At 35.6% G+C, this 21,542-nt stretch overlaps 1 long non-coding RNA gene across 2 annotated transcripts; it reads left to right on the top strand.

Moving 5' to 3' along the window:
• The first annotated feature begins 721 nt into the window (after positions 1 to 721).
• LOC148998547 (uncharacterized) lies at positions 722 to 1,737 on the top strand. 2 transcript variants are annotated; one of them, XR_016164630.1, is made up of 3 exons: positions 722 to 802; positions 1,154 to 1,257; positions 1,690 to 1,737. It is a non-coding gene; the product is annotated as an uncharacterized LOC148998547 (long non-coding RNA). The 2 variants fall into 2 exon arrangements; XR_016164681.1 differs by having other exon boundaries at positions 1,693 to 1,715.
• The last annotated feature ends 19,805 nt before the right edge of the window (positions 1,738 to 21,542 follow it).

The following is a 21,542-nucleotide window of genomic DNA, read 5'->3' as shown; positions in this document are numbered from 1 at the left end:
GATTTCATCATCATCATAATCATCATCATCACCAACAACATCAAGGAGCTGATGAGAGAGACAATTTCCTTGGCTTTCTCTGTCACAACAATGATGTTATTCAAACACACAGTTACAACAGCCAAAGAAAAGCTAAAGAATGAATTATTGGGACCAAGAGCCCAACTAAAGCAAACACTGATCACCACAATGGTGACTTAAAATGAAACAAATGTCACCATCTAAACAACGTAAGGAAATTACATTGAAATAAACATGAGTTTTAATTTAATGCATCCTGAGAGTGTTTATTTGGTCCAGAAACTGTATAAATTGTCTAAATTAGACCATAAATAATGTTGAAAATGGCCACATTTGAACTAGTTTTTAACCTTGTACGAAGGATCCATGAACGTCTTTTTCAGATGTCCAGAACACGTCAAAAAAAGACGTCATAAAAACTTTCATTCCGGCCCCTCAGTGGACGTCTTTTCAACGTCTGACTTGTGCGACAAAGACTTTGAAAAGACGTCTTTTGGACATCACTTTGCTCAGTGGAAAGGAGTTTGCTGGAAAGCAGTTTTTCCTGGAACACCGGGCATGAAGTGAAAGATAAAATAAAAAAAGAAAACAAACAGTTTCCAGAAAATCACCCAAAAGAGGAACCGTATAGTCTTGCAATAGTGATGGGTAAGTCTGTTGTTTCTTGTGAATTTCTACTGAAATAAATCTGTTATAAGCAAGGAAATAAACGGAGCATATAAATATGATCAGTGTTTCAGTCGGAGCGAATCCCTCTTCAGACGCTCTTCACTCTCTCCAGGTGGGCAACAATATTCATACTTCTTTATTTATAGCAAATTATGATTCCTATTACACACACATTATTATATAGTTTAGTTGTTTATGTCAGTGTAGTTTTTTAGAAATTATGTGACTTCAATAAATCTGACTACATCGTGTGCATGAATTAATTTAGATAATTGATTAGTTCAAATAAACATTTTAATTAAAAAGATAAACTAATAGGATCTTTTCAAAAACAGTAAACGATTTGGACAGAAAACTGATGAATGATTGTGAAACCGTGCATCTGTGGTTTTAATTCAGCGAGTGAAATAAAGATTGATAACTTATGAATTGTAGATGTTTTTCTCATGGTGATTTTTCTCAGTGTGTTTGACAGATCTGAACACACACACACACACACACACACACACGGGTGACCGTATCCAGCAGTGTCTCTGATCAGTGTTTGACTTCATCCTTCAGTCCAGCGTGAGTTACTTTCATTTACCAATGTATGCATTTTGTTTTTTTTATCTTTGCATTATGGATGAATTAAATTGAAATTATTTAATTGTCTAACATTGATGAGATTTACTTTATTGTCATGTCGTTGACCTTACAGCAAATTGAATGACTTTTACGAGGTGGATAATTCGTAGAAATTCATAAAACATCACGCATACGTATTTGTAAGTATTTTACGAGTTATCCAATCGAATTATCCACCTGTACTTCGTGAGATAGTGTTGTCATCCACACAAGTGTACAAGGAGTGAACGTATTTTATTCACAGATCCTTGCAGGAATACAGAAACAACGAATGTGACATTCAACTTCAATAAATACACACACAGAATCATTATTTATCAATCAGACTATACACACACTGAGTTATATTATCACTTTACTTCTGTTTTGCAGGAGTTACAGCAACAGAAATGGGATCATTAAAGTCAAAAACAACTTCAGCAGGTCAGAACACACACACACACACAACACCTAGTGGTTACAGTATACTATAATACTTCTCTAGAAACATAGTTATGAACGATTGTTAGAGTAATCTTTGAAAATATTTAATGTCTTATACAGGAGCAGAGATGCCTCAACTGTAAGTATTTCTTGTTCAAAGCTTTATCTTTATTATATTTTATAATCAACTGTTTATTATCCACACGAGTGCATCATTTACAACAAGGTTTCATTTGTTAACATGAACTATTATTACAGCATTTCATTAATCTTGGTTAATTTCACCATTTTTAAATGAAAAGTTACTCATGGAGTGAGACGAGGAAAGTTTATATGGACAGTGTAACTTTTACTGTATTCAACAACAGCTCCTTAAACCACAACAGATCATGATCACAATCACATTTACTTTACACACACAACTCTATATATGAATTAACTTATAGATAATAATATAATACTTGCAGATACTTGAAGTCAACTGTTTTACATAGATTGTTCTATTATTATCATAATTTTTGCTTGTGCATTTTTATAGAAAATTATAGTTAACATCCCAAGCATGAACGGTGTATAAAACAGAGGATTGTAGTTCAGTGAGTGGAAGTAGCGCAGGTTCTGCCAGTAGAGGACACTGGTGTAACGTTAGCAATGATGGACAACTACAGAAAACTACAACACAGCCTCTATTAGCCAATCAATCAATCAATCAAATCAAGTTAACAAAGATCCTCTATTGTCAAGCTTTATAGTGTTCTTTGCTAGTGCTAAAGTACAGCATGCATGACAATTACAATTTGCATAAAAGTTGATAGAATATGTGTGCTTTGGCTGGTAAAACCATAAAACAGGCCAAAGCAATTTCCAGTGCTGTCTACTTATGATTTATATATATTTCAGGGAACTTGTAAAGGAATTGCAACAAAACGTTGTGGGACTGAACTCAGAATTTGACAGAAATCATCAAACGGTCACTGCTGAAATACAGAAACTGAAAAACGTCCGTGAACATAACAGAACAGTGAGATGTTTGGTAGGAGCAAAAGAAACAACGAAGCCAATGATTGATTGTCTGGGGAAAATTTCTAACACTATGAAAAAGCTTAACAAGATTAAGAAGGATCATGTTGATAAAAAGTACATAATGAGAATTGACAAAACTCTCAAACTGCATCAGGAACTAATCAAAAAAATTGATGATTTAGTACAAAATTCTGATACTAACAGAATTAATAGAAAATCTGTGGAATATAATAATGACGTGAGAAAAATAACTGCTGAATTTCTGAAGACTCTGAAAGAAATTAAAGATGCCAAAGATATTGTTAAAAAAAAATTGCTTAAAATCTGTTGAGAAATGATTGGACTGATCGGTGTTGTTTTATCATCAATAATACAGTCAAAGGGAATCCCTCTAATCTGACATCTTTAAACATGTGTGCATTTAATGATGTATAAATCATGCAGAAAGTTTTCAGTCTTTCAAAGCAGTGAATTCTGAATTACAGAAGTTTATATTCTGGGATTTTCTACTGTAGGTCTGATGATTTCAGAGAAACTCACATTACAGCAGAGGTCAGAAAATAGTGACGAAAATGAGCTCAAATGTACTTTCTTTCTTTCTTTTTTTACATTGATGTTGTAATATGTGATTAAATTACTCTGGTTGTCATATGGGTTTTTGGAAGATTTTATTTTACTTTTGATGAGAAACTATTTGCATGTTCAATCAAACTTGTGTTCTTGTTTTTATGACATTAGATAAACTTTGTCTTTGTAAATGAATCACTTACTCTGGAGTTTAGATTCTGTTTCTTGTGAAATTCTTCAGGCATTCATTTTAATTGCCCTCTCTATTTTATATGTTACTGTAATGTTGAATAAACTCAATGATCATGCTTTCCCAGCTGATGTAGATGTCAAGACATTTATTACAAAAATAAATCTCTCAAACATATCCTCCACATTGTGTGATCTTTTATGAGTAAACAATGTTAGAAATCATCTTTTAGAGGTGACATGATGCTGAAATAAACCAAGTTTTGCTCACAATATTCAATCTTGTAACTGTTCTTGTTGGTTTACTGAAAATGCTTTTGGTCTTTTTTATTATTATTTATTTTAATAATTGACTTGTATTGGACTTTTTCACTATAAAACAGATTAAAACCAAAAGTATGTCATAACTTACCATAGTTAATAAATACTTAATAAGTAATGTTTTCGAAGAGGAATTGACTGTAAAATGTTGAGTTGTTAAAAAAAAGTTTAAAGAAGGTTTCAGGAACATAATTATTGACATATTCAGCGCCAGCTCGAGACATGAAAGTATAGGCTACTGATACTGAGTTTGGTAGGGGCTACATTCTTGCATGTAAATAATCCATGATTAGACGGACAAAATAAAAGGATAACTATCCTATGTCTGCAGGCTGATAGTCATGTTTGTTATTTATTTTTCTGGTGAAAGTGTCTTGCCTCAGGCTATAATGCAAATCGATTTTTCAAATTTGCAGATTCATCTATGGAAGCTTGATATTATAATATTGAAGATAAGGCTATTATCTACCACATAAACATTGAATTGAGTTAGCATATCCATTATGTAAAACAACAGTAGCCAATAGGCTAGTGTTACTAAAGACGCTGGCTTGTAAACGTGAGCTACGCGATCTTTTGACGTTTGAAAAAAATAAAGCCCATGACACTATATTCATAAGACATGCAGAAATATATGCCAACGTACCTGGGATGAAGACATTTCACACGCAAAACTGGAGTCTGCCCAAGACGTGATAACTCCTTCCTCTGCAGGGTTCGGGGGATCGCTTGTCAACAAATGCACGCGTGTATCGGTCTTTGTCAAACACGTGGGTTTGTTGTGTGTGACGTCACCGCGGCGCCATTTTTGAGGTATAGATACAGTCGGCAACGCGTCATAGTTGGGGGGCGTGGTCGGCGTGGGCAGTGGCGCCTCCAGAAATTTTTCGTAGGGGTGGCCAGATGGGGCCAGTTAAAATCTTGGGGTGGCACACCAAAACTACAGTATAAACCATAATTTCAGAATTGTTTTCTACTGTTGTAATAAACCAGCCTGTAGAAACCTATCAGAAAGACTTAAGGAAACTCCTACTGATATAGGCTACTTTGGTTTATTGTGTAATATTTAATGTTACTAATGTTATTAGTAGGGCCCAACTAATATATATTACATTGTATATAATGATATATATTATATGATATATAAGGGTCCTTGCCCCACAGCAAATTTCCAGATACTTACATAATTGTGATGAATTTAATCATTTTTAAGTTATTAGTTTGCAGTGTAAGATTACAGTTAACACCTTTAAATATTACATACATGTATTATGAATTTTTAATACACTTAATGAGTGTATACATCAGCAGCAAAAAGTAATTCTTGAAAAAATCTGCACAGTAAATTTATAAAATCTAAATATGTTAATAAAAACAAATTACTATTAGTTCTCTTTTAAAATTCAATCAGGCAATCATGTCACAATTTTATATTTATATATTACTGTCAAGAATTCAGAAGTGCATAGCCTAAACTACAAATAAATTATATACAATTAAATTATGCTTATTTAAAATGTATTGAGCAGGCTAGGTATAACAAAATATATTGGCTTTTAATAATATTTCAGTGCGAAAACCCATGATTGAGCCCGTTCTTGCATGATTACATGAAAAACATCGCGGGTGCAGAATGATGTGCTCAAAGCAACATGGAGTCAGTGTGCAGCAGCACTGCGCTTCATAAGTGTGCATTTAAAAGCTCATGTCACAAATCGAAGAAATGTTGAGCGCACAAATCCAAGTGCGATTTGTTCCTTTGTTTCACAGTTATTGTGCGTTTGATGCCGATTCATAATCCTTGTGATATGTATGTGATCTAACAGAACACGGTAGTGAGTCGCTTAAAAACAGCAACAAACTCCAAGAAAATAAAGTAATTTTATGCGAATATACAGACTTTTATCTACAGATCATGCATTTATAATGTCAATATATCATATTGGAGAGAGTTTTACCGTGCATCCAAGAGGCGCGCGTGCTGTTTGAATATGAATGGAGAATGATTGACAGTCGCAGGAGGGAAAACGAGTTTACTTTAATGATGTAAATATATTTCTGTCCCTCACATTAAGCTATGGAATGACTTCAGATGACTTTGTCACCCAAACTGACGTGAAAAAAGCGGGAGGCGCCGAAAAGCGCGCTGTTTGCATCCCTGCCTGTCCAAACGTGGCAAAAACACACCTAAAAGCTGCTGTATACCATTTGGCACTTAAAAAAGCACGTCACGACACATAATTCCCCGTCTTCTTTTACTTAAGAATATTTTGACTTATTTATAAAATGCATAACTGATGCTACAAAAATTAATACTGGCCATTGGGGTGGCCAATGGGGTGGCCAGGAGTCGGCCAGGGGTGGCCATGGCCACCCCTGGCCACCCCCTGGTGGCGCCATTGGGCGTGGGGGAAAGCAGCGCGACCATCCTATGTATTTGAATGACAAAAATGTCATATTGCGAGTCATTTATGCCTGCCGACCGGCAACGGTACATTGCAAAATTAACTGTAATAGGTTATGATTGCCCTTATTTAATTAAAAACTGGGTCAATGACCCAACCAAATGGCCGGAGGTGTCGTTTCCAGACTATTATATCTGGTTGAATCTTCAGGTAAGACATCGCGGAAGCTACCGGCAACACAAGCCTGTAACTCAATCAACTTGCGTATAAGTTACTATAAGTCCATAAAACCATGTCACTTACCAATTGTACGTATGCTTCACTCAAAACTATTAATCCTTTTGTAAAACGGTGATCAGTAGTAGCTGTGAAGTTGCAGAGGGACTTTGCTGACAGTTATCCGAATTCTCACAGACTGCAGTCTGATAACCTTCAGCTGATAACGCTAATGTGAATGAGACATCCATTATGAAAAACAACTAAAGGAATCTTGTAGTATTTGAGGACAAAATATTATAGTAACGTTAATCCTATATGAATACTATAGTATTTTGGGACATAGCCTAGAAGTATAGAGGTATTAAAGAACATCACAGAAGTATTATACACTACTATAGAATACTAATAGCCATAGGATTACTGTAGTTCTTTTTCGTAAGGGATGTAAAGTCAGACAAATCTGGCCCACTGCCTAATACGAGTTAAACATCTACTACTAACGTATATCACACAGGGACCTCTACTCACACAGTAATCTAATAAGATATGATTAATTTTGCCGTTTTGTCCTCCTATCCGGTTCTGCATGTATGTAAGAAAGGCTGTAGAACTTCAATTTATAATTTGTTAGTTTATTGGTGGTACAGAAAACGACACAGCAACTCTTCGGCATGATTGTCCCATGTATTTCAATGAGCGCCAAGGCAATGTTTTCCCCCACGGGCTAAATTCACACCACGTGACGGGGCGTTCCCGGGGGCGTTCCCAGACCAACCGACTGTATCTATCGCTACTGAGTCTGACTGTGATCATTGAAGAGATTACGAGAGTAGAATAACTCACAAAACTACAAAAAGCACAAGAAAACTGAGAAAATGCCGTAACTGCAATAAACTCAATAAATGTGGCGGGTACCGTTTTTTTTTTTTTTTTTTTTTTTTGAGAAATTGTAATCCATTCAGAACATAGGTCCATTTATGAGCTCAGCTGACTGCAGTAAGCTGGAGTGCTGATCCCGCATTGCTTTCAGATCGTCATGCACGTAAATTAAATGTCTCCATAAGAGTAAAATCATAACAACCTGCGTATTCCCGGTGTCTTCTAGTACTTTATTCTCATTTCCTATTGGTCTCTGGAATTGCCAGCCCGCTGTAAATAAAACGGATTTCATTACAAGTCTTTCAGGTCTCAGCCTAATGACCCTGACTGAGACCTGGATCAGACCAGAGGACACTTTCACACTGCTGCCCTATCCACTAACTTCACTTTCTCACACTCCTCGCCTGACCGGAAGGGGTGGACGTACTGGTCTTCTCATCTCAAACGATTGGGAATTTTATCCTTTACCACCTGTGTGTGACAACAGCTCATTTAGATCACATTCAATTACCATCTTCTCAATTGTTATTAACATACCCAGAGTTTTTTACTTAAATCGTCCATCTGAAAGCAGGTGAAGGTGATTTACTGCTAATCAAGGAACCGCCTTTACTGACGAGATGCGCATAACAATATCGTGCGATATATCGCCCAGCCCTAGCTGGCTTCATCTATAACCTGCTAAGACCCTAGTTTTGGGTGGAAAAGTCCAGGGGTCAGAAAGTAAAAGTACTGCCACATTTTTATTCCACCCACAGCAAAAACTCCAGTGTTAAATAAAACTTTACTGGGAGTTTCTTTGGATACAGACTCAAGAGTGTTAAAGTTAATGAGATAATTAAGTGAATAATTAAATGATGATTGAGATATTATTGAAGACACCTGATGATAACAAGCAGAATCACTTAAGGTGAATGTCACATTTTTAAAGTCACCATTATGGAGATCAGTGTCTGCTTTAGATGGGCTCTTGACTCTTAAATCATTAACTTTAGATGTTGTTTGGCTGCTGTACATGAGTTATAACAGCCAGATGAACAACAAGGAAAGCTGATGCGCTGAGGTTGGTTATGTTTTGACATTATCATCATTTGTCACGAAACTCATTTGTAGAGTTTAACATTTTTGATTACACAGTATAACATTTTCAAAAATGTAAATATTATCCAAAAAATTTCTTAAAAGCTGTTCTATTCTAAAATATTTTTTGGGACACACAGACATCAAGAATCAGCCTGTGATTCTCAACAATGGTGACAATTATAAAGCATGTTGCAGTTCATTCTGGGTGCCACCAATCAAAACTCATTCATGGCTCCCATCATGCATTGCGGTATGAATAAATAATGATCTGAATTGTCTTAGTAATTTCCTTTCCCTATTTGAATATTCTGCTTGTAACCATTGTTGAGATTCATACACTGAATCTTGATGTCTGTGCCTAAAAGAAAGATTTTTATTTTTCAGAACAACGTTTAAAATATCATTTGGTTTATTTTGAAAAATTTGGATCTAATATTATAAAATCACAATAATGCTGTTATGATCATTGTACTTCTAAATCAGAGAGTAGGCTTTCAATGAGTTCAGTGATTCAGATCTAATGATGATAATGTCCTAACATGATCTTGAACATCTGATCTGATCTCTTTGTTCATCCGGCTGTTAAAACAGCTAAACAAAATCATTAGTAAAACATTTAAAGGTCACCTGCGCAACTAAAGCAAACACTGATCACCATAACGGTGACTAAAAATATAGATTTTCTCCTTCAGTGATTCTGCTAGTTAACATCAGGTGTTTTCAATAATATCCCAATCATCACTCAATTATTCACTTAATTATCTCATTAACTTTAACACTCTTGAGTCTGGATCCAAAAATACTCCCAGTAAAGTTAATTTAACACTGGAGTTTTTGCTGTGGGTGGAATAAACTTATGGCAGGACTTTTACTTTCTGACCCCTGGACACACAACCAATACTGTGATGTCCACGTATGTGGACAACCAGGTCTTAGGAGGTTAATACCAAACTCATCCTTGCTTCCTAAGCTTCTTTTTTTTATTGTCACCATTGATGTGACCATCAGTGGTTGGGGAGAGGTGTGTTGAGGAGACTTGAGGCCAGCAGCAATCAATCTGGAGCCTGCACTCCCACTGAAGATTGAGCTCATTATTGGATGAAAATCTCCTGGAGACTGGGCAGCTGCTGGAAGAGGTGTTAGAGAGGTCAGCATGTCTGATCAACCTGAGGCCTGCGTGGGACTTAATGCCCCAGTGCAATCGACATAAGCTGTTCTGAATAAGGGGTTAAAATAAACCTCTGAAAATAAGGGTTTAACCCTAGGGCATCACAATCAGTTTTTGTTTAGTTCTTACAACTTTTTATTGTTTAGCAGTTCTGAACTCAGTCAGCTGATTACACTAATTAGTTATATCTCCTGTCTGAATTAGCAAATAAAGTGTCTGGAACAAAATACTGAGGAGGACTTTTAGTTTCTAAACCTGGACTTAAAACAGCTCCAGGTTTGGACTAGGGCTGGGCGATATTACCTACAGAAATGCCACAACATGAAAGTAAATGTGTTCGTTGTAATGCCTGACCTGGAATCAGTGATTTCTGATTTGTAGGGCTGGGTGATTATGTTCCTGCATGGTCTGGTTGACCGAGTCCAGAAGGAGATCTACATTTTATCTCAATTTACTGCAAGTCAATGCAACAAGATGACTTGACTAGTTGAGTCAACAAGTCATTTTTTACAGTAGCGACGGCCCTGCTGATGCCAATACTGAGACTGATGCCTCTATTTTTTATTTCTTGGGAAAAATTGAGTAAGTATAACTACTCAGTAATTCTGAAAGCCTTCTTAATATTTCATCTGAATAATCTGCTAATTACCTTATTATTATTTTCTTTACCACTGATTAACAATGATAAAGACCAAAATCTTTAGACGAATGACAGAAATAAAGTAACTTTCAAAAAACTACTTAGCCAAAAAATTGTCTCTGAAGACCTTAAAATTAAACTTTTTTTGTCAAAAAACGACAACATTAAATACACACTGTTAAATATACATATGGTATGGTATGGATGGTAGACCTTACCAGGTTTTTTACAGTACAATACTGGCAACACTGTTACACTGGCAACTAGAAATTTACAACAACATAAATCAGTCAGTTCCATGTATATAAAAACAGTTTAAAAACAATTAATTCTACAGTAGGTCAAATATCATTACTTTGCCCATCTGATCCAACTATGTATTAATATTTTTTAAATTTACAAAAACAAATTTTCTGTAGGTTGAATGAAGAGTGAAGCCCAACTGAACATCTGGATGTTTTAATCCTTAGTGCAAATAACTCCACTGTCTTTAATGTTTATTTAAATAAACAAATACCTAAAAATTAGCTAAAGTCGCGACAGTTATCAATGTGTTTGTTTCTAGCGTCCTTTTATGTTATTTCGCCATATTGGACACATCAGGAACAACAGGTGTGTAAAACTGTCAGCCTCCAGGTCTGCAGCCTCCCCATAGAGACTTGATGAGAGACTTTTTTCATGGTATTTTTTTCTTTTTCTTGCTTCCATGAAAGTTCTAAGCACTAAACAAAAACTGAATGTGATGCCAGGGATATTTTTTTTTTGCCCCAGGGTTACTCCCCTTATTTTCTGAGGTTTATTTTAATCCTTTATTCAGTACAGCTTATCAACATTTTTGTGATTATACAGCATATCCATATTGTTCTTATAACCTAAAATATTTAATAAAAATTATTCTGATCAAATCACTTCACTGCACAAATCACTTCATCTTTATTTAGAAACACAGACATCAATAATCAGCATGTGTATCTCAACCATGGTGACAATAATAATCCTTGTTGCCACCAATCACAACTCAATAATGGCTCCCATCATGCATTGCGGTATGAACAAATTATGAGCTGCATGTGATGGGCTAATAGATTGGTGTACATATGATGCATGGACACACTGAAGACCAAGAAAACAAAACAATACAATCTGAACATTACATAAAATACACAATTAATATTAAGTTGTAAGATGCTCCTGGAATGAGTTGACGTTCAGGCCCCAGTTCCTGCTAATTTCTCCACTGAACACGCGACAGCATCCAGGTAAGAAGACCTGCACAGAAACAATACACATCAAATGCATTTGTTTAGGAGCCCAATAAAACAAATCCCATTCAAATATGAATGTTCAGAGAACATCTGTAATTCATTTTTTTTTTGCATCCATACGGTAAGTGCCCATTTTACCAATAAATAAATAAAAGTAAAATCTTAATCTTTTTTTGCTTCTGCTCTTTTATTTAAACCATGTTGTCTATTGAAAAAAATTCCAAATAACTTTAGGCATTGTTACCAAACTTCGAATAATCAATTGAGCAATATGCCGCTAAATTACTAATTATGTACAAAAGGTGGGGATAATAAGCAGAGGCTTCACCCTACACATTTTTTTTTGTTGTTGTTGTTATGCATTATGTATTTATTGAAAATTGAAATTGAAAATTGTATAAAGTCCACTTTTCACTCTGCAGTCAGTTGTTCATATGGATAAAATCAAGCCGCAACACATTTTTTCCCTTTGAATATCCAGTTTCAGTCAGACACACTGCTTGAAACAGATTAAAAATGTCATGCTGATTTTAATATTCTCATGATAAACACATGAATCCTTAACAAACTGAACCTGCTCAAACAATTTCAGTGAAATCATTGCGTTGACTAGTCCATTTCCACAAGTTAGATGCACATCTGAATCCAAAGGCTAATTGAGTAAAATCATTCATGTGAAATCATAGAATTTCTTCAATATAAAATATAGACAATAAAACATGTCTGTATAAGTCATAGAATAAATTAACCTTCTTATATGTTCCGCTTTGTCTGTCAGCAGTTGTTCAATTATTGAACTAAATTGTCAAAACTCATATACTTTTTTATGCCACGTATAATTTCTTTGTACAATAAGTGGTAAGATCACATCTATACAACTTGACAGATTTAATATGATAAATGTTATCATTCTACCTGCACCGAGAAGATGATGGACTGAAGATGAAGCTGCAACTGTTGCTCCACTTGTGGTTGAACCATTGACTATGGCCGCTGTTATAGATGTTGCTGTCGTATTACCAGAGGCTGCAGATGCTGCAGACATTGCTGCAGATGTTGCAGAAGTTGCAGATGTTGCAGAAGTTGCAGATGTTGCAGATGTTACAGATGCTGCAGATGTTACAGATGTTGCAGATGTTGCAGATGTTACAGATGCTGCAGATGTTACAGATGTTGCAGATGTTACAGATGTTGCAGATGTTGCAGATGTTACAGATGTTGCAGATGTTACAGATGTTGCAGATGTTGCAGATGTTACAGGTGTTGCAGATGTTGCAGAAGTTGCAGAAGATGCAGATGTTACAGATGCTGCAGATATTTCAGGTATTGCAGATGTTGCAGAAGTTGCAGATGTTGCAGATATTGCAGATGCTTCCGGTATAGCAGATGTTGCAGATATTGCAGATGTTGTAGGTATTGCAGATGTTGCAGATGTTGTAGGTATTGCAGATGTTGTTGAGGTGCAGTGATAGCCGTTGAAGAGCAGAAGAGCAGCTACAGCGAAAAGACCCAAATTCTTCATCTTCCTTTGGGAAATAAAGGTTTGTTGAACTGGATGGGCAAATATTTGTATTTGATTTAGATTTTAATTACAGTAAGAAGAGTCATACAAAAACACAAGAATTACTCACAAACACATGTTGTTTTACTTGGCACACAGCTGTTATGATGTTATATTTAAGTTAGTTAAATATATATTTTTCATAATATATACTGTTCAGATATACAACACAACAACTAAAATTAGTAATAAACTAACATGTAAATATTAATATTAATATGTTGGACTGTGGTTTATTATTATTTTTATTTTTTGTTAGCTTAACATTATTTTTGAACATTGATTACCACAGTGTTTATGATGTCTTCTTTCTTCTGATTAAACAGTTCCAGGAAATAAGATCCGTGTTATTTGTCCGCAGGGAAATCGCTTCTGCCCCAAAATATTGCATTTATAGTATAAATAATCAAAATGTATTAATCTACATTGTAAAAAATATTTTCAAGATTTGTTATCACAACATATTTTCTGTTGTCAAATCAACTTTATAATAATTTATTTAGTTGAGATAACTGATCATTTTGAGTTTTTGATGGTTAAATTAATCTACTTCATTGTATTAACTCACTTTTTTCCAGTTTAATCAACTTAAAATTTTAAGGCAACCCAGGTTACTTACTTTTTGTAAGTTAAACCAACAATATTTTTTTACAGTGTAGTAATCACAACATTTTTTCTTTTGTCAAATCAACTTAAATAATTTATTTAGTTCAGATAACATATAATTTTGAGTTTCTGATGGTTAAATTAATCTCCTTCATTGTATTAACTCACTTTTTCCAGTTCAATGAACTTAAAATTTTAAGGCAACCAGGTTATACTTACTTTTTTAAGTTAAACCATCAATATTTTTTTTACAGTGAATGCATAATTCATAAATACAACTCTAATGATTAAGTTTAATACCCAAAAAAGGTAAATGATTTAAATGAGTCTTTTTAAATAGTCTTTAAGTCACATTAAACTGCTTATAATATTAGTAAAGATCATGAAGGTTCACATACCTGCTGTCGTCTGAGTCGTCGGCCGTTGGTCAGTGAGGTTTATATGAGTTTGATCGCTGTGGAAACCTCTTTACGACCCACTGGATAATTGTACATTTGGTAATAAAGGATGATATTGTGTTTCAGTTTCCTCTAGTATCGTATTGTTCTTGTGTTAGAAGTGATTTCAGTCCTCTAGCAACGGAGAGAATCAACCGTGACCTCATCAACGCACATAGACACACGGGTAACCATTGTCCAGGCTTCTAAATATAGAGAAAAATCCCTCAAACCATTACAGGGGTCTGATAATCGTCCTGAAACAATATAATGTTTTGTCACGGTATTCTTTTGTTTCGGTTAGAGCACGTTGTGGGCATTAGAGAAACTAAAAAAAATATTATTTTTCCAGTGAATATAGGATAATCCCACTCTGGTGTTGTTTCCTTGACTCAGGGTGTCCCCCAAGGCTCTGTGTTGGACCCTATTTAGTTTTCTCTAAATAAGATTCCCTTAGACACTATTTTTGAAAAGCATGGCTTGTATTATCATTGCTATGCGAATGATAAATATGTACATGCCCTGAAGCACAAAAAGGGCTTAGACTCTCTCATTGCAGACAAAATACAAATCCAAGATGGCAGCACTGGGTTTGTCTTGTCTGATCTGCAGTTTTCTCCCGTACATACGTTTAAATGTCGTGTGTTTTATCTCAAGATGGCATTTTAAAATGAGACTTTATCTTGCATTGAGTTTGGATCAAAGTCAGACCTGTTTTAACAGATTTTTAGTTATCTACAACCTGTTTTACACATGCATCTCCCATCGGATATTATCTTCATATTTCGGGTTGTTAGTAATTTCGCGTTTATGGATACAGGGACAAAGAACTGTATAGAGAGTTCGACAAGAAAATAGAGTTCTCTCTTTTCTTGTCGAACTCTCTATTGAACATTGTAGCCCTCCATCAAAAAATCTAAGACAGAGGTATCTGATGATGTTGTTGTTGTTGCTTTTATTGGCCGGTGTGCCACAGGGGTCCATTTTGGGTCCGCTGTTATTTACACTACATATTAACAATCTTGGAGATCAGACACAAGTATTTATTTAAATGCAGATGACACCATAATTTATTGTTTTGCATCTTCCAGTTGCATTTCAAAATCGCATTAGTAATGGGTAAAGTTCTGAATGAGAAGAAAACAAAATGCATGGTCTTTTCTAGGAAACACGAGTGTGAATTTTCTCCAATCATCACATCTTTACACTTTGCATGTTAAATCTATAGAACTGGTTTCCTCCGAAAGATATTTGAACTTTGTGTTGGAGGAGGACTTATCATTCAAGTTACATGTTAAATAATTGCTATCTAGGTTAAGGTTACAGCTGGGGTTTTATTTTTATTATTTATTTCACACTCAGCCAAGAGAAAGTTGGTGGAAGCCTTCCTTCTTAGCTGTCTTAGATTATGAGAAAGGTTTTTTTTTTTTTTTACAGAAATTTACTAAGGCTCTTTTACAATCATTAGACTCTCTTTGTATAAATGATTATACTTATCATTGTGCACTGTGTGAAATGGTTGGTTGGCCTTCACTTCACTTAAAAAGGTACGAGCAGCATTGGCTTTACTTGTGTACAAGGCCATAGTTGGTCAGCTTCCTCTGTATGATTAGTCTATTAACTGTCAATAGTCAAGGGTATAATCTTCGTTCAAGTAGATATATTCTTTTAAATGTTCCCTTAATGAAACTAAACTGCTTTTATTTATAATGCACCAACTGAATGAGATTCAAAGATCATTGAAGCTTAAGTCACATCCCAATCAAACATCCCAAACCATCTGCACCTGTTCTTAACTTTTAGTTTAGTTTGATTTGTTGTGTGTGTGAGTGTGTGTGTGTGTCTTAGTGTATATGTGTATATATGTTTTTTTTTAAATGTATTTAATCTTCCTTTGTTTGTTTTTATACTTTGTTATGCTTTCAGGGCTCACTTATCTCAATGTGATTTTTTTTCACTGGTTAAATAAAAATGCAAGTTTTACATTTAAAGTGCTATTTTAAAAGTTTTTCCACACACGATTTAACACACAATTTTTTTTTACACACGTTTAAACTATAATAATAATAAAAAAATAATGCCTTTCTGATGTTAAAGCCTGGATGTCATTAATTATTATTATTATTTTATTTAAATTAGAATATATACAATTTTTTGTCTTCTGTTAAATCATGTGTGAAAAACGTTTAAAATCGTACTTTAAATGTAAAACGTAAATACAAAAAGAAAACCTCAGGTTAAAAATTATGGTTAATTAATGTACATTTTATAAGATCATAACGCAAACAAATACACATTTAAAACTGCACATGAGTTATATATTCAAGGAACAATCCACAGGACAACACAAGAATATTGTTGCATGACCACAAATAAGAAACAAATAACACAAGCGTAATTTTGATCCCTTTAATTATTTTTTTCCCAGTTGTTCATAGTATTACACAGAGAAATTAGCCACACAAATAATTCGGATTGCATTCTGTTATTCATGACATTTTATTATATATATTTTTTTAGTTAATTACATTAGCTATTTCCTTTTTTAGTGCTAAAGCTAAAAAAAGTTACACAAGAACTAGCACACCGATGTCTAACCCATGAGGACACTGAGATGCAGATCTACTTCACAGAAAATAAACAATGAAAAGGATTTCATTGAGGAGAGTCAAAAAATAAAAAGAAAGAAAGAAAATGGACACACATTTACATTCACAACGTCCCAACAACACACGCCACGGCCTAATCCGTCCCTTTACCTCATTTTAATTCACATTTTTATGGTTATTTCTCTATTTATTTGGTAAAACATTTCAGATTTGAACTACTATTTTTGGTATGTGAATGTGAATCTGGTATGACCCACATCCGATCACAACATGAACTTTCCATTCGAAAGAAAGAGGAAAAACACCACGTCTCCTTATTCGTAAACAAAACAAACCCTCTCTAAAACAGGATGAAGACGAATGAAATGTGATTTGAGAATCTCTACGGATGTTCACGGCGCTACTGGACGAAATTTCCAATTAACGTTGTTGAAGCGTGTAATGTCTCATTGTTATTTGCAGGGCAGTGTTTTGCTGAACCTGATTGTTACGATGCATTTGCAGTTGCAAGGACAGTTTTGGTCCTCTGGCAATCTGGTAAAAATGATCGCAGTGATTTCGGTGTTTTTACAGAGCTCTCTATACGCTAACTTTCTAATATCAGTGGCTTGATGACTGAAGGAGCTCTCGGAAGTGATGTGGCTAAACCCTGTTGGCAGTGAAGGGGCTGGTTAGTCAGAAAAGGAAATGTAACACAACCCTTATTGTGCTTTAGAGAGTTTAAACACCTCTCACACACACTCAGACATGTCAGAGCACTCACGTCCACACACACTGTTTTACTCTGTGTACGAGTCACTGTGATTCAGCATTAGAGGACTAGTGCTCTCAAGTTACGTTCAATCCATTCAAAGAAACCAAACAAACGCGCCGCCAACGCTTCCAGCGAAACGGGTTACAGTCCGGTGGCAGTATTCAACGCTATCTCACCACCAATTCATACGAGTTTTTAAAAAGTGTCCAATTCGTACTCATACGAATTCGTATGATTTGTCTAAACCCGCGTGATGGGTCGGTTTAGGGGCGGGGTCAGGGGTAGGTCATTCGTATGAATTCAAAAGGATTGGCCAATTCGTAAAATATGTACGATTTAGCAAAAATTGAGTGAGGTCGAATTAGCCACCTTGTAAAATTCGTAATTAGCCACCTCGTAAAATTCATAAGAATTGCCAAGAGATCGGGTTGATGTATACCACAGTATTAGATGATTACCATAGTCAAATATCGTACTATGCTAATATCGTCCACTGTAGTTCAAAAAATACCATACAACGATAGCATACATCCACAAATGTGGTGGTACTACCACTCAAAAACACAATTATTTTACATTTGGTGGCTAAATCATATGGACCAATACAAGTACAACACCTTTATTGAAGCATTTTTTGAACTGCATTCAAATCAACCAATCAGATTTGAGGGCCACGTTTACAGTTATTGTAAAGCTTTGGCTTACAATCATTGTTATGTGCTTCTACTTCAGTGTTGTTCACCATCATGTAGGGCTAGGTTTATGCCTGGTTCAGATTACACGATTTTTTCTGTTTGTTACGATAGTCACTGTGTCAGATTACGAGATTTTGACTCCTAAAATCGTCTAGTCGTGAACAAGACACATGTCAGACTACACGTTGCTTCCTGACTAGTCATCGCATGCCGTCTTTAACGAAACGCGTGATGTCATCGAGAATGAGAAACTAGTAGCGAGTGACTTCCGGAAACGAACGTAAACAATGGATGAAGCGGTGAGTGTTGTATGAAAACCCGACAATGGATTGCTGGAAGAGGACAGTATGGGCTGTCAATCCTCCAAAGAGAAGTTGAGGTAAAATATTGTTTTCTTATATATTTTTACTTTTAGTTTTAACGTTAGCACCATCGTCACTCTTTCGTTTCGCCATTTTTGGCGAAATACGGCAAAAGCTTCTGTGCTCCTATTGGTCAAAAAAACATGTGACGGAACCGTCGTGGACGACCGTTAAAAAAAATTAAACATGCTAGTCTTTTTGTCATGATTTCATGAAGCATCGTAGGTTGTCGCCCACTATGACACACTATACGTGATGATACGATCGAATCTTGCGTCCTCACGGGCGTGGTCGTTTACGAATCCCCACGACACTCTACGTCAAACGGATCGTGCCAAAATCGGGCTAAAATCGTGCAATCTGAACCAGGCATTATGTGCTTCTACATCAGTGTTATTCAGCATAATGTAGGGCAAGGTCATGGGCAGGGCTAGGTTTAGGCATAGGGCTAACACTAAAATGTTGGACAAGAATGTTGTTACAGGATTCTCGATCCCATTCATGTTTTTGTAAGATCTCTTTACACGTCACTGATGCTTAGGCGTGGACCTTCATGCTTAAGTGTTTCTTTACACGTCACGAATTCATTTAAAATCGCCACCTTGTAAAATAGTCACGTTTTTTAATGTAATCGTGTTGAAAAGTCAACGAAGTAAACAAACTGTAGATTAATTCCCATTTACAGGTCGAATAAAGGCCCATATTCCTATGATTCGCTGTTACACTGAATGCCGTTTGGAGTGTGTATTCATCCAGGTTTTTTGGCATAGTACACCAGTGATTAGGGTTGGGTATCGTTTGAATTTGAACGATTCTGATTCCGATTCCTTGTTTCGATTCCGGTTCCTAACGATTCTCGATTCCGATTCTTTTAAGAGGCAGGGTCAAAAAAGTTTAGCTAACCTTGCTAACCACGGCCTTTCTGAAGGAAATAATCCTTCTGTAAAAATACTCCTTTTGTCACAAATTTTGCATTTTGCCGAGATTTCGCTATTTTTAGAAAAGTGAAGCCACACTTTGGATCGCCGACGTAAGCTACTCATGTTTGACTCGCGCGGTTATGCCAACACTTCCGGTAGACGCTTCTTCGTTGGTGTTTCTTCTTCCGCTCGGCGGACTGTGAATATCAAAACTAGGAATCGAAATTTTAACTTTTGAACGATTCCGGGAAAAACGAAAAGTTAGTCTCGGTTCCAATCGATACTCGATTCTCGATACCCAACCCTACCAGTGATTGCATCATAACTGATTATACTTAATAATGCCTTAAACAGTGGGCTTTTATTGAGGAAAGCCTCTAAACGCCAAAGCACTGGATCATGGAAATGACCAACACAATATTGTGGCAATTCGTAACTATTTTACATTTTGGTGAATTGGTGGCGAGTTGGGATTCTTTTCTCTAAAAAAAAAAAAATCACATACTAATTCTCCACCAATTTGCAAAAAAGTTTCACTTTCTCATGACGCCTTATATCTAGTGATCGACCGATATTTTTTTTATATTTGACCGATATTTGCGTTTTTTTCGTGTATCGGAGTCGGCCGATACGCGGCTGCCGCGTTCGCCGACAGTTTTTTTTCCCCAGCATTATTTGTAGACAGGCGTTCACGGGCAGCTCTGTGCTGCTAGAGACGCTGCAGTTCACATGCCCCGCCCTCCCCCACTAGCAGAGTGCAACCTGCTCTTCACGAGAATGGTAACTTAAACTTTTAAAGGATCTTTTAAATGTTTGACTGCCGAAATATTGCCAAACACTTTGAAAATGGAAACACGTTGCTCTATAACTGTTACGTGCTTGCAACTATATAGCTAAGCAAGTTTGTGGGTCGAAATGGAAAACGCGAATGCCTCGTCTATAAAACTCAACTGCTTGCCATTGTATTATGGAGCTGCAAATAGCTAAGGTGTAGGCTATCCGTTCAGTATGCATTAGGGCCGTCTATGAATATTCTAAATTCGAATATGTATTAATTTTGAAGGTGAAAATTAATATTTGAACGTGGAAAAGTGAGCTCTGCGGTTTTTCCATTAGTTGATTTACTTGCTTTTTAATACGCTGTCAAATATGTTTAAACTCAAATAAACTATCTAATACTAGTAGTTATGTCTCTTTTTATTAATGTGTCCTGTTATTGACTTAATGCGCGTCAATGACAAAATGCGCAACGAGATGTTCAAACATGTTTTTTTAGAGGGAATATGCAAACGCCATTTGAGCAATTTCGACAGCCCTAGTATGCATACGGTAACGAACACCGGTCATAAGCCGTCTTTCCACTGCACACGACATTCGCATACGATTGTCGCATTACCCTAGGATATTCACAATGGTAAAATTAATGATTTTAATAAATGTAATGGATGCATGAATATATCTACACAAAACAAATGACCCTCAATTCATCTCAAATAAAAATATAGTAGTATAAATATTGGTTTATTATGCTGGTTGCTACTGTGTGCAATAGTGTAATTATTTAATTTATGCTTAAATATTTATTTTCAGCACTGAACTTGTTTTTTTGTTTTATTTGTTAAAAATTGTTTATCTACTTGTTCTTGTTCTACCTCACATGTTTTTAATATTTGTTAAATATTATTTTTTGAAGTTAATTAAATGTTACTTTTATTAAATTGAGACCTGCAACATTTGTTAACATCATGTCATTTTTATGATGAAAATTGAGGGCGCAAAATGTATCGGCTCCAAATATCGGCTCAAGAAAATCGGCAGCCCGTATCGGCCATCGGCTAAGGCTAATGGGAAAAAAATCGGTATCGGCACTAAAAAATCCATATCGGTCGATCCCTACTTATATCGGTTCATTCATGACTCGTTTTTCATTGATGAAACTAGAATAGATTTCGAAATTTACTTGAAAAATGGATAACGCCAGAACAGTGTCCTTTGAGTTTTCGCTGATAATTTTGTTGTACATGTACTCATTGATGGAAGGACTTCTAATAATCTTCAGCTGAACATCCACGTGAATTAGACTTTATTAACTTTCTTAA

Source organism: Pimephales promelas, chromosome 1 (genome assembly GCF_988280905.1).
Source record: "Pimephales promelas chromosome 1, fPimPro1.hap1.1, whole genome shotgun sequence".
Taxonomy (NCBI): Eukaryota; Metazoa; Chordata; class Actinopteri; order Cypriniformes; family Leuciscidae; genus Pimephales; species Pimephales promelas.
The sequence above is the reverse complement of the archived record's forward strand: the minus strand, read 5'-3'. Positions and strand labels throughout refer to the sequence as shown.